The 14,940-nt window shown below is 47.0% G+C and overlaps 1 protein-coding gene across 5 annotated transcripts in view; it reads left to right on the forward strand.

The window, feature by feature from the left end:
• POGZ (pogo transposable element derived with ZNF domain) overlaps positions 1 to 14,940 on the forward strand; it is a 122,037-nt gene that overhangs the window by 92,894 nt on the left and 14,203 nt on the right. For 2 of the 5 annotated variants that reach the window (XM_083167644.1, XM_083167648.1), the window contains exons 1-2: positions 8,510 to 8,666; positions 9,211 to 9,256. The gene's annotated coding sequence lies outside the window, so the exon portion shown is untranslated. Of the gene's footprint in view, positions 1 to 8,509; positions 8,667 to 9,030; positions 9,105 to 9,210; positions 9,257 to 14,940 lie in introns of those variants that run through there. The other 3 variants (XM_083167646.1, XM_083167645.1, XM_083167647.1) reach the window with 2 other exon arrangements.

Below are 14,940 nucleotides of genomic sequence, written 5' to 3' on the forward strand. Positions count from 1 at the left end.
TCACCAAATTTTATTTTTATCTCTATGGATATATTTACTAAAGCTTAAAAAAAATAGGTGATGTTGCCCATAGCAACCATTCCAATTTTTTTTTCCATCAATACATTTTTATTAGAACAGGTTTTTCAAATGGGGTACAGAAAGAAGGGGGGGGGGGGTAGGTTGCTTCCAATGCTGGGCTAGGTTCGCCCGGGCAGCAATGAGTATATGGCCTAAGACATATCTTTTCTCTGGTGGAACCTCTTGGGGATATATATGAAACAAGGCTATGGATGGGTCAGGCGTAATAGAGCAGTCATAGAACAATAGAAATCAGATTGAAAACTTCAGACCAGTAATTCAATACTTTGGGGCAGGACCAGAAAATATGATAGATATTAGCTATGCTACCGCACAGCCTCCAGCATTGGTTGGAGCAGGAAGGCCAGAAGGTGTGTAGACGATCTGGGGTCAGGTAAAGTCTGTTGGTGAGCTTGATGTGCATCTCTGTGTGATTCAGGCATCGGGACATTGTATATGAGGATAGGAAGATCTGGCGCCATTGTGCCGGAGTAAATGTCCTGCCTAGATCTGTTTCCCATTTCACATGAGAGGCCATCTTAGAAAAAAACAGTGGGGGTGATCAAAGTATTATACCAAAAAGGAAATATCGCCCTTGGAGGTTATCAAGAAGGGTCTGGAGAGTACTCTCTGGGATGTAGCATCTGGGGGGGGGGGAGTATGTAGCAAAATGGGTTTTCCACCAATGTGTGATTTGCAGGTAGTGGAAATATGCAGATGGTGGGAGTGCGAAATGCTGTCGTAGAGTAGCAAAGGGGAGCATATGGTGGGCATCAAGGATGTCTCCTAGGAAGATTATACCTCGGGCCCTCCAAGTTCTTAAATTAAAATTGTGGATTAATTTTGCTGCAGTGTTGATGGATATACTAGAGATGGAGGCAGTCGAGGCGGATAAGGTAGTTAATAGGTAGCCCCATGTTTGCAGAGTTGCTTTAGTGGATGGCAGTTAGTTTGGTTGCAGAGGTCTAACATGTTTCGGGATTCTAATTAGGTCAGATAGTGGAATGGAGGGGGATTGGAGTTGCTCAATAGTTACCCATGCAGTGGGGGAGGTAGGCTCGGTGTAGTGTTTAATCGGGGCCAAAAGGCATGCCGATTGGTAATGGAATAAATCGGGTAGGTCCAGTCCGCCAAAGGCCCTAGGGAGCGACAGTTTGGTGCGTGCCATGGTTGGAGGTTTAGATGCCCAAACATATTTAGTCATAATGGAAGTGGCTAGTGGTAGGGATTTCTTAGGGAAGATGTAGGGGATGGTGCGGAATAAGTACATTAGTTTGGGAAGTAGGGACATTTTAAATGCAGCCATATGTCCCAGCCAGGAAATATCATATGACGACCAGGATTTGGAAAGAGTGGTCAAAGTGCTGAGGATAACATCAAATACCTTCGCTGTGTTTGGGGGGATGTGTATGCCCAAATATTTTATGGAGTCTGTCTGCCAGTTATATATTCGTAGAGTGTTTGTAGGTGGGGTAAGGATCCGGTGAGGTTAATCGGGAGGGCGTCTGTTTTAGTGGTATTAAGTTTATAATAGGAAGCTGCGCTATAGGATGTGAGTATAGTATGTAGGTAGGGTAGGGTTCTAGTGGGATTAGTAACAAAGGGGCAGATGTATTAAGCTTTAACAAGAGATAAATCCAAGGGTGATAAGGAGAGATAAACGCCCAGCCAATCACCTGCCATGCTCCCATGCTACAGCCTGTGTTTGAAAAAAGTCAGTAAGGAGCTGATTGGCTGCACGTTTATCTCTCCTTATCACCCTTACGTTTATCTCTTGTTAAAGCTTAATACATCTGCCCCATAAAGCAGTACGTCATCAGCAAAGAGACTGCATTTATGGTTAATTGGACCTATTTGGAGACCGGGAAAGTTAGTGTCGTCACGGATGGTGATAGCTAACGGTTCTATAGAGAGGACAAAGATTAGGGGGATAGGGGGCATCCCTGTCTAGTGCCGTTAGAAATCCTGAAAGGGTCAGATAGGAAACCGTTGCTGAACACCTGGGCCGTGGGAGAACTGTAAAGCGTTCGACGTGAGGATACGATCCCTGAAGCCGAATCGGGAAAGTACTTCCCGCATGTAATGCCAATTGAGCCTATCAAACGCTTTTTCGGCGTCAAGGGACAAAAGAAGGAGATCTTGTTCTCCCGACAAGGAATCAATTAGGTTGAACACCCTTCCGGTATTGTCAGATGCCTGTCTACCAGGCAAGAAACCCGTCTGGTCCGGGTGCACTAGCAACGGCAGGAATTGGTAGATGCGGAGTGTCATCAATTTGGCAAACAATTTAATGTCACAATTTAGCAGCGCAATTGGGCGATAATTTTGGCAAAAGTCTGGGTCCTTGCCTGGTTTGGGAATGGTCACTATGCGGGCTTCCAAAAGTTCTGCGGGGGTAGAGCCTGTTGAGGAGAGCTCATTGAAAAGGTTTGTTAGGTGCGGGGATAGTAAGTCACTGAAAGTGATGTAGAAGTCATTAATAAACCCGTCTGGGCCAGGTGCCTTGTTTCTGGGAAGTGATTTAATGGCCAACTGTATTTCAGTTTGCGACCATGGGGCGTTCAGGGAGGCTAATTGGTCTGGCGTGAGGGATGGGATCTGTAGTTTCTCCAGGAAGGAAGAGATGGACTCTGTGGTGGGCTGTGGCGTGGACGGGTCAGAGGATAAGTTGTAAAGTTGGGAATAGTACTGTGCGAATTGGTTCGCTATGGCTTTGGGATTAAGAATCTTTTCTTTATTGGGGTTAATGATACATTTGATTCTATTTCTAGCTTGTTGGGCGCGTAGTTTCCGGGCAAGCAATCTACCCGATCTGTTACCTGACAGGTCAAATTTGTGTCTTAGTCTATTTAAAGCTAATTGGGTACGGGCTAGCAAGAGCTTTTGTAGCTGACTGCGCACTGTTGCAATCTCTTTTCTCAAGGATCTTGAGGGTTAATGTTTATTTTGGGATTCGAGATCAGTTAGTTTGGCCTCTAAGTCTTGTTGGGTTTTGAGGGCTCTGCATTTTAGGATGGCCCCTCTCGTGACTGCTTTAAAAGCACACCAATGATTTATAATGGATGTGTCTTGGGGAGAATTGTTAGCCATGTAGGAATTTATGGAGTTCAATATAGTGTCTTTAGCGATGGGGTCTTTTAAGAGATGTGGGAAGAGTCGCCACGGTCTTGTGGGGAAATTGGTTGGGTTCAGGTTGCATTTCCTGTCACCAGGAGACAATGGTAGTCAATCTGTTGTCAAGAAGGCCGGTCAATATTAGGCATCTGCCATTTTTGTCCGAAATTTGGGAGTGGAGAGTGAAGGAAGTATGTTTATTAAATAAGATAGCGACCCCGTTTCGTTTAAATGGGCCATTTGCAAAATATCCTATGGGGAAGTTCGAGTCCTTAATAGTAGGGGGGGTTAGAAGCAGTGAAATGTGTTTCCTGCAAGGCGACCACATCTGCCTTCTGCTTATGAAAGTAGGAAAGAGTTAATCTCCGTTTATTTGGAGAATTCAGCCCTTTAACGTTTAAAGAGAACAGGTTAGGCATTATAGGGTGCAATAACGTGATAGAAGCCTTATATTTGACAAATTAACACTTATTTTCATATTCACTTTCATCCTTATTGTATGTTTTATTTCAATGTAATTAATTTCTCACCTTTACCTCTTACTACTTCACCTCTCACTACTTTATCTCTCATTTTGTTACCTCTCACTTACTTATCTCTGCTATTTTTAGCAGCCTCTCTCACTAACCGATCTTCACTTTGTTTCACTATATATTTCTTTCAGTCTTGTGTTGCCTTTGGGTCACTCGGCTGCATCATTTTGGGGTGCCCTGTGCCCTAGATTTGTACCCCCCAAAATGTTAGGGACTTGCCCGACTAATGAGGTCACCTGGACGCGGTGGGCAAGCCGTTACTTATGGCCATAAATAAGCGAAGAACCTCGCTAAAAATGCAAAATTGTATTGCAATATTCATTAAATTGGGAGTTTTATTTGTGCACCTGCAACTTTGACTTTGTATGCAGTTCTACTGAAAGGTCTCCACATGGTCGCACCTCTCAATTGGTGTGAACCCTAGGACCCCACCCCTGATCTGGAACTTGTAATGCTGCTCTGGAACTTATCATGCTGATCTGGAACTGATCATGCTGATCTGGAACTTATAATGCTGCTTTGGAACTTGTAATGCTGCTCTGGAACTTATAACGCTGATCTGGAACTTATAATGCTGCTCTGGAACTGATCATGCTGATCTGGAATTTATAATGCTGATCTGGAACTTATAATGCTGCTTTGGAACTTGTAATGCTGCTCTGGAACTTATAACGCTGATCTGGAACTTATAACGCTGATCTGGAACTGATCATGCTGATCTGGAACTGATCATGCTGATCTGGAACTTATAATGCTGCTTTGGAACTTGTAATGCTGCTCTGGAACTTATAACGCTGATCTGGAACTTATAACGCTGATCTTGAACTTATCATGCTGATCTGGAACTGATCATGCTGATCTGGAACTTATAATGCTGCTTTGGAACTTGTAATGCTGCTCTGGAACTTATAACGCTGATCTGGAACTTATAACGCTGATCTGGAACTTATAACGCTGCTCTGGAACTTATAATGCTGCTCTGGAACTTATAATGCTGATCTGGAACTTATAATGCTGATCTGGAACTGATAATGCTGCTCTGGAACTTATAATGCTGCTCTGGAATTTGTAATGCTGATCTGGAACTTATAATGCTGCTCTGGAACTTGTAATGCTGATCTGGAACTTATAATGCTGATCTGGAACTTGTAATGCTGATCTGGAACTTATAATGCTGCTCTGGAACTTGTAATGCTGATCTGGAACTTGTAATGCTGATCTGGAACTTATAATTCTGCTCTGGAACTTATAATGCTGCTCTGGAACTTGTAATGCCGATCTGGAACTTGTAATTCTGATCTGGATCTTATAATGCTGATCTGGAACTTATAACGCTGCTCTGGAACTTATAATGCTGCTCTGGAACTTGTAATGCTGATCTGGAACTTATAATGCTGATCTGGAACTTATAATGCTGATCTGGAACTTACAATGCTGCTCTGGAACTTGTCATGCTGATCTGGAACTTGTCATGCTGATCTGGAACTTATAATGCTGATCTGGAACTTGTCATGCAGATCTGGAACTTGTCATGCAGATCTGGAACTTGTCATGCAGATCTGGAACTTATAATGCTGCTCTGGAATTATAATGCTGATCTGGAACTTATAATTCTGCTCTGGAACTTATAATGCTGCTCTGGAACTTATATTGTTCTCATGGAGACAATAAGTTTGGTCTGTGCTTAGTGTCAGAATATAAAGTGATTACTGAAGAACTAAATGAACAATGTAATGTGTCTGTGGGTGACCATATTTATGCCATTTTTATTTATTGATTTACTTTAGTGTTCTGCAGACCATCACTGGCCCTCTGAGGGACATGCAGGGGTACACAGCTGTTACATTGTGCTGCAGATGCTCTGCACCAGATACATCACATGGGGCTGCACCCCTTCTCTGTCTGACACATCTGGCGGGTGCACATCCCCAACATTGCTCTGCATCTCTATCTGGGACATGTGCAGGGCAGCCCACCTCCAAACCCCTTCCTCTGCGACTGGTCGCTGTACAGTTATCCTTTAGGCTGCAGGGCCACTTCCCTGCATGCAGGAGACCCTGCCTGCACGCAGCCATCTGCAGGGACACCCTTATCCTCTGTCACCTCCTGCACATGGGTTACTGGAGCCGGCCCAGGAATGCTGTCCTCTCCTGAAGTTATAGGACCAGCTTCCCAGCTGTGCCGACTCTCTTCCGGGCCTGCTCCACACTGCCCCCCTGGCGATGCAAGGCCTGCTCCCTGGTGATGCAAGGCCCGCCCCTTGACGATGCAAGGCCCGCCCCCTGGCTTTTACTTTTTCTCCCTGAAATGATTTTTCAAAAGTAGGCAACCCTGAAGTAATATGTTTTACATACATTTATCACTATCAGTTGCTAAATAGGGGGCCCTTAGAAACCTTTGCAATGGGGCCTACAAAAATCTAGTTACACCCCTGTCTGTATACATATGTTAATTGTATGTTTTGTCAATTACAGCACCTCTTGTTATATGATGCGGTCAGCTACAGTCACATCATTGCAGACACTGCAACAATAGAGTTGTCTGTGGGTAAAATCAAAACTTACATCTCTACCTCATTATTGCAGCAGCTCAATAGTGAGGGTGTAATATGTGACCGGACCACTAGGGGGTGCCATGAAGCCATTACAGCTAGTTTGTGGCCATTTTACTTCCTGTGTGTACACAATGACATTGTATCAGTGGTCGTTATCTGTGCTGCAGTACATACAGTACAATGGGAGGGAACTAGGGGAAGGCTTCGCTACTGGTGTTCTGAATACAATGGAAGACTAATAATAATGAGAATAATCCTCTAGGTTGTAAGCGTCTCGGAACAGGGCCCTCCTCCCCCTGTTCTCACAGCCCGCTTCACTCACACTTCAGTTTCCGCAGGACACTGGCGGCCCCGGACGGGACACGGGTACGTCACCAAAAAAAGGGATGTTCCCGCAGAAAGCGGGACAGTTGGGAAGTATGCGATACTACCCTCCCGGAATGGCCGGGAGTCTCCCGAAAATTGGCTCCCCCTCCAGGCCCCCCGGAAAGATGGGCAACCCTCATAGATTCAGGGGGACCACCACTGCCCCCCCCCCGCAGCATCGTTCCCTGACCTCAGCCGTTAAATGCCGCAATCCGTGGGTCTCAGATGAGGGGGCGGGGCTAAAAGGTCTCAATGGCGACATTTTAGCCCCGCCCCCTCCACGGAGATGCGTGAATTATGCTCTTTTACATTCTAGGGGTTGGGCTTAATGATGTCACGCTCAAGCCCCGCCCCCGAGCTGCTGCGGAAAGTCTCGTCTCTGGGCTTCACCCACAGAGGAGGTTCTAAAAGTCGGCAACCCTGCCCCAACCTGAAGGGAATAGACGCTGTGCGCATGCCCCCACAGCAGAAAATGGGGGCGTGGCCTAATGGGAGTGATGTGATTTGTAGGTCACGCCCCTGTGTCACCAGGCTACGCCCCAAAAATGTATGGCATTGTGATGTTTAGTTTTGTGTTCCCTGTCTTGTTCCAGTGCCCAATGTACGGCGCTACTTGTGGCAGCTTATAAGTAACATGTTATTATGATTATATATTCCCATGAATAGTGCTACACCCGGTCCACTGATTTGTACCCATCTGGGAGCCCCCTTCAGTCAGTGCGACTTTCCGGGATAATAAGCAACATGGGGCTGGAGTTACAGTCACTGGTTCTGTCCCTCCGGCCTACGGGGATGGTGCCAGTTACTGCAGGCTGCTATATTACTGCTGGCACAGCACTCAGAAGTAAGCCTGCCCATTGTGTAACACTGATGGAGAATGATCCACACTCACGCCTGGTCCCCAATGTCAAGGCTGTGAACCCCCATACCCTGTAGCACATAGACATCCAGGCACATCTGAGCTGGGTGGTTTGGGCTGAGATTTGGGGGTCACTCATACTATTATAGCCAGATACCCCCCTGTGATTCTGGAGTACACCTTTTATATAAGCTCTGGGGTACAATGAACCCCCATACCCTGCAGCACACTGTCACTCATGATTGTGACAGAGCTGGGAGGGGTGAACCCCCTGTTCACCCCCTGTTCACCCTTGGGTCTCACTCCTATGCTGGCAGGCCAGTGACTCCCTGTTATTTGTGGGTACCCCTGTTGTATGAGCATTGGGGGTGCTGAACCCCAACATTCTGCATCACTCAGGGCCATGAGATCTAAACTGGGATTTGGCGGTTTACATCTATGCTGTTAGAGCCACTGCGCTCCCCCCCCCCTGTAAGTTGGGGGTTCATCTTTTTCTATAAGCACTGGGGCAATGAACCCCAACACTCTGCAGCCCCCAGGGGCAGAGATGTGTGGGGTGGGCATTGGCTTAGGGTCACAATTATGCCATTATAGCCAGTAACCACTATGTCATTTTGGGGTACACATGTTAAGCTCTGGAAGGCAGTGAACCCCCACATTCTGCAACACCCTTGCACATGTGTGCAGGGCTGAGCGGGTTTGGGATTTGGGGGTCACACCTATGCTGTTATAGCAAGTGACACCCTGTAAAATTGGGGTGCACCTGTTATACAAGGAAGTGACCTCCTTTGATTTGGGGGGTACACCTGTAATACAAGAACTGGGGGGGCACCCTGCAGTACACAGGCACACAAACACATTTGATCAAGGTGCAGGGGGATCAACACTGGGGGATTATTTCACAGGCACCTCCCTCATGGGGAGGAGCGACACACACAAGATGGCTGACAGGGACGGACCATCTGTCCATGACGTCAATGACCTCCCCCTCCGCTCGGCCAATACGTAGCCGCCAAGGAAATTACGTCACTGTATCCATCCGCCCGAGTGTGTGCTGCTGTGTGTTCCTCCGCTCGCCCCTCTTTGTACGCATCGCGCTCGGCGGCGACTGTGATCCTGGGAGGGATCCCGGGGCGTAACCGGGTCTGTGAACGAGCGGGGGATCCCGCGCCTGGAGGAGGTGAGCCGCCAGGACGGGTGCGGGGAGAGAGTTGCACTCTATCAGGGACAGCCTGGCTGAGGGAGACGGCCCGGCATGTAACCCTCCGCCCCTGCCGCCATGTTGCTCCTGGGGACTATTTTGTGAGGAGGAGCATGGCCTGGGGCCCCTGGTGCAGGAAGGCAAGGGCCCCATGTGCATTGCCTGCCCCAGGGACTTTCCAGGGATCAGCATCTCTTGATGGTGGACAGGAGCCCCTGGGGGAGGTGGTGGTGGGAGGGGACAGAACAATGGCATGGACCATAGGCTGCTCATCTATGTCAGCCCCCTCCCAGTGTCTTATTATAATACTCTATATAATATATTATTCCTATTGTGCCAGCGCTGTACGTAACAGGCACCAGTATGATGCCAGACTTCATACGGACTGGTACCCAGCGCTATCATCACCTAGGATTGGTGCGTTTCTAAATAGTGGAGATTCTGGTGGCGCCGCACTCAGTGACCTGATTATGTTACATATTGCACAGGTGCATTTATGATAAATACTGTCCATTCTTTTTAGGTCTCTGAGAGCTAGCAGGAAAGGCAAGGAGCGGCGATCAGACAAGGTAACGTACTAACACCACATTACTGTATACATCTAGCGCGCTGCTCCCAAACATCTCACTTCTTAGGGAACAGCAATGGATGGAGAAGTTGCCAATGTCACTAGGCAACTCAGCCAGGCATCAGCAATAGTAAGTGGAGAATTGGGTGGGAGGAGGCAGGGCATAATGTACTGGGTGAGGGGAGGAGTCATGTTACGAGGCTTGGGGATAATGTACTGGGTGAGGGGAGGAGTCATGTCAGTAGGCAGGGCTTAATGTACTGGGTGAGTGAAGGAGTCATGTCAGTAGGCAGGGCTTAATGTACTGGGTGAGGGGAGGAGTCATGTCAGTAGGCAGGGCTTAATGTACTGGGTGAGAGGAGAAGTGATGTCAGGAGGCAGGAAGTAATGTACCATGTGAAGGAAGGAGTTATGTCAAGAGGCAGGGCGTAATGTACTGGGGGAGGGGAGGAGTCATGTCAGGAGGCAGGAAGTAATGTACCATGTGAGGGGAGGAGTCATGTCAGGAGGCAGGAAGTAATTTATCATATTAGGGGAGGAGTTATGTCAGGAGGCAGGGCATAATGTACTGAGTGAGGGGAGGAGTCATGTCAGGATGCAGGGCATAATGTACTGGGTGAGGGGAGGATTCATGTCAGGAGGCAGGGAGTAATGTACCTGGTGAGGGGAGGAGTCATGTCAGGAGGCAGGAAGTAATGTACCATGTGAGGGGAGGAGTCATTGAAGAGGGTGGACGTCCAGAGACGGACAAAGAAAGAACAATACAGGTTTTTGGGGCACACTTCTATCAATGATGTGATGGATGTAACAATGAGTGGATTAAGAAATGACTTTTATTTAGCTTCACTTAAAATATATGCGTCAAATTATAGATCAGTACCCATCGGGCGACTGGCAGGGAATATCCAGTGCCACACGTACTGAGGTGAATTTAAAACACCGGGCATTACGTGACGAACCACTCCTTGCCTTTAAACCTTCAGAAAAAAAACTATTTCTTCTCATCTGCAGGAGGGGGGTGGTCCCCAAAGGTGAAACATTTTCGCCCATTTACTGTAATTATCATTATTTTTATGAGTTCTGTACCCTTAAGTATACTTTAGTATATGTAATTTTTCTGCCGCCTATAATTTGACGCGTATATTTAGAGTGAAGCTAAATAAAAGTAATTTCTTAATTTACTCATTGTTACATCCATCACATCATTGATATAAGTGTGCCCCAAAAACCTGTATCGTTCTTCCTTTGTCCGTCTCTGGACGTCCACCCTCTTCAATCAGCTTTGATGCTGAACCTCTTTGGGAGCACCGCCAACCTAGTACCCCTGACAACAGTTGTCATTATTGGTCACATGTTGGTTAACTAGTTATTTCCTCCTATTCATCTATACTCTTATTGTTTTTGCCTGTGACGATCCACCCCCCCTCTTCCAAGGGGAGGAGTCATGTCAGGAGGAAGTGGTTCCCAAACCGTGTGCCGTGGTATGGGGTGACTGGTGGCCCAGAGCCAATTTCGATTATTTAAAGTCCATGTAATAGGCAAACCCAGCGCTTGTGGCTTCCAATAATAAAATATGTGGACAAACCAGAAATAAATCCTGTCCATCACCACATAACTGACGCTAAAGCTGGGTACAAAGATTTCTGTTTAATCTTTCTGGTGGGAACACAAATCTGGCAATGTCTCGGAGCATATGACAATTGAACATTTGCTCTGAAATGCTGGAAAATCTACAATGATCATTCAGACAAATGTTTGAATCCATTTGATTTAACAAATTTAACCAAACAATTGTGTCCATTTTCCAGCATTTTGGGAGAAAGTGGCTGACTGTCACTTGTTCCCACCAGACAGATTGGACAGATAAATCTGTAGATGTGTACGTAGCTTTAAGAAGGACCTAGAAACACAACTTACTTAATTAAATATTTTTTCGTGGAACTTCTCCAGAATTTTTTTTGCCCTAGGGGTGGAGTCATGCCAGGAGGCATGGTGTATATCTGCCTCTCTCAGACAAGGCTTGTTATGTTATTTTCTATTGTTGCTGTGGTAATGATTTCAGGTATTAACTGTACACACTCATGTATGATGCCCCAACCTTTGTGCATTTGTCTTGTGTATGTTGCCCCACCCCTTTGTGCGCTCCACCTCATGTATGATGCCCCACCCCTTTGTGCGCTTCACCTCATGTATGATGCCCCAACCTTTGTGCGCTCCGCCTTGTGTATGAAGCCCCACCCCTTTGTGCGCTATGCCTCGTGTATGAAGCCCCACCCCTTTGTGCGCTCTGCCTCGTGTATGACACCCCACCCCTTTGTGCGCTCTGCCTTGTGTATGATGCCCCTCCCCTTTGTACGCTCCACCTCGTGTATGACACCCTCCCCTTAAACTTTGCTCCACGTATAGAACCTACCTCTTTGTGATCTCACCTGTATAGCTCGGCGGATTACTGCAGTGCCAATAAAATTGTGGGCAGTGCTATGCAGGAAGTCTTCCAGTATTCCAGACAGACATGTGATTGGATCTCAAACAAAATGCCATTCTAGTTTGGGGCTGGCATTGTTTAGGTTCCCTGCCGTGCAGATAATGAGTAGAAAAGAATGTCCTATACATGGCAAAAAGCTACATCTATAGCTGGTTATCCTGTGTGTTTTCATCCTTGGGTGACCTTTATATGACAGCATTTCTCATAGGTGTTCATAAGAGTAACACAGGCCCTTAATTATAGTGTATGTCAGTGTTCCTCGTCAGTAAGGCACACTAACAGTACATGTTATATGGCTAGCCATACCTCAGGCCCATAATTATAGTGTATGTCAGTGTTCCTCGGTCAGTAAGGCACACTAACAGTACATGTTATATAGCTAGCCATACCTCTGTACAGGCCCATAATTATAGTGTATGTCAGTGTTCCTCGGTCAGTAAGGCATACTAACAGTACATGTTATATAGCTAGCCATACCTCTACAGGCCCATAATTATAGTGTATGTTAGTGTTCCTCGTCCTCGGTCAGTAAGGCACACTAACAGTACATGTTATATAGCTAGCCATACCTCTGTACAGGCCCATAATTATAGTGTATGTCGGTGTTCCTCGGTCAGTAAGGCATACTAACAGTACATGTTATATGGCTAGCCATACCTCTGTACAGGCCCATAATTATAGTGTATGTCAGTGTTCCTCGGTCAGTAAGGCACACTAACAGTACATGTTATATAGCTAGCCATACCTCTACAGGCCCATAATTATAGTGTATGTCAGTGTTCCTCAGTCAGTAAGGCATACTAACAGTACATGTTATATAGCTAGCCATACCTCTACAGGCCCATAATTATAGTGTATGTCAGTGTTCCTCAGTCAGTAAGGCATACTAACAGTACATGTTATATAGCTAGCCATACCTCTGCACAGGCATATAATTATAGTGTATGTCAGTGTTCCTCGTCCTCGGTCAGTAAGGCACACTAACAGTACATGTTATATGGCTAGCCATACCTCTGTACAGGCCCATAATTATAGTGTATGTCAGTGTTCCTCGGTCAGTAAGGCACACTAACAGTACATGTTATATAGCTAGCCATACCTCTACAGGCCCATAATTATAGTGTATGTCATCTGTTCCTCGGTCAGTAAGGCATACTAACAGTACATGTTATATGGCTAGCCATACCTCTGTACAGGCCAATAATTATAGTGTATGTCAGTGTTCCTCGGTCAGTAAGGCATACTAACAGTACATGTTATATAGCTAGCCATACCTCTGTACAGGCATATAATTATAGTGTATGTCAGTGTTCCTCGTCCTCGGTCAGTAAGGCATACTAACAGTACATGTTCTATAGCTAGCCATACCTCTACAGGCCCATAATTATAGTGTATGTCAGTGTTCCTCGTCAGTAAGGCACACTAACAGTACATGTTATATGGCTAGCCATACCTCTACACAGGCCCATAATTATAGTGTATGTCAGTGTTCCTCGGTCAGTAAGGCATACTAACAGTACATGTTATATGGCTAGCCATACCTCTGTACAGGCCCATAATTATAGTGTATGTCAGTGTTCCTCGTCAGTAAGGCACACTAACAGTACATGTTATATGGCTAGCCATACCTCTACAGGCCCATAATTATAGTGTATGTCAGTGTTCCTCGTCCTTTTTCAATAAGGCATACTAACAGTATGGGGGGAGAACGTGTTCCCGGCAGCATTCAGCCACCTTTCATCCCTTCAGCTGCAAGGCATGAAGGCTTCTCAGTGGCTCCACTCAGTCCTATTGGTGGCAGGTGTTGTTAGTGTACAAAGGTGTGAACACTGACTACTCAGTATTACCAGATCTGCAATATCCTCAGCATGTGGTACAGGATCCTATTCCACATGATACCCAATTAGGATATTTGTGTGATGCCCCAGACTCGCTGGTGGAACGGCAGCTTTGCTAGACAAATGGAACCATCGACTGACGGAGGCTTGATCCTTTGGTTTATAACTTTGGTTTTTCCATATAGAGTCTAAAGTCCATTGTTCATACAATAGCTCCACAGGTATTTACTAGGCTATCCACATGGACCTATTACAGCTATCCTCTTTTCCCCGTATCATCTTCTGTGCTGTCGCTGCCAGTACATCTACGTAGATCTTTACCAAAGTGGTGGTTCTTATGGCTGCTCTCGGGAAATGGGCAAAGGCTCTTTGGCCTTGTCTAGACAACATCCTTGTGATGGGAAGACCAGAACATTGCCCAAACCAGATCATTCCTTCAGGAACATTGCTGGACCAGCAGAACAGCTAAAAGTCATCTCTTTCATTTTATCATCTGCACTGCTCGGGAGTACGGATACGCCGCCCAAGACAGATGGGACCTGTCGGAGCTCTGACAGTACTTCAGACAAAGCAACTAACATTTACCTACCCTGCAGATGTGGAGCTAGGTGGCCTGCTGTATTGCCAGCACCCACCTATGTTCCTCTCCTGCGGACCCCCATCCTGTAGAGCAGAGGTGGAGCTAGATGGCCTGCTGTATTGCCGGCACTCACCTATGTTCCTCTCCTGCGGACCCCCGTCCTGTAGAGCAGAGGTGGTGCTAGGTCTCCTGCTGTATTGCCGGCACCCACCTATGTTCCTCTCCTGCGGACCCCCGTCCTGTAGAGCAGAGGTGGTGCTAGGTCTCCTGCTGTATTGCCGGCACCCACCTATGTTCCTCTCCTGCGGACCCCCATCCTGTAGAGCAGAGGTGGAGCTAGGTGGCCTGCTGTATTGCCGGCACCCACCTATGTTCCTCTCCTGCGGACCCCCATCCTGTAGAGCAGAGGTGGAGCTAGGTGGCCTGCTGTATTGCCGGCACCCACCTATGTTCCTCTCCTGCGGACCCCCGTCCTGTGGAGCTAGGTGGCCTGCTGTATTGCCGGCACCCACCTATGTTCCTCTCCTGCGGACCCCCATCCTGTAGAGCAGAGGTGGTGCTAGGTGGCCTGCTGTATTGCCGGCACCCACCTATGTTCCTCTCCTGCGGACCCCCGTCCTGTAGAGCAGAGGTGGTGCTAGGTCTCCTGCTGTATTGCTGGCACCCGCCTATGTTACTTTCCTGCGGACCCCCGTCCTGTAGAGCAGAGGTGGTGCTAGGTCTCCTGCTCTATTGCCGGCACCCGCCTATGTTACTCTCCTACGGACCCCATCCTGTACAGC

The sequence above is a fragment of the Crinia signifera genome, chromosome 12 (assembly GCF_055691185.1).
Source record: "Crinia signifera chromosome 12, ASM5569118v1, whole genome shotgun sequence".
Taxonomy (NCBI): domain Eukaryota; kingdom Metazoa; phylum Chordata; class Amphibia; order Anura; family Myobatrachidae; genus Crinia; species Crinia signifera.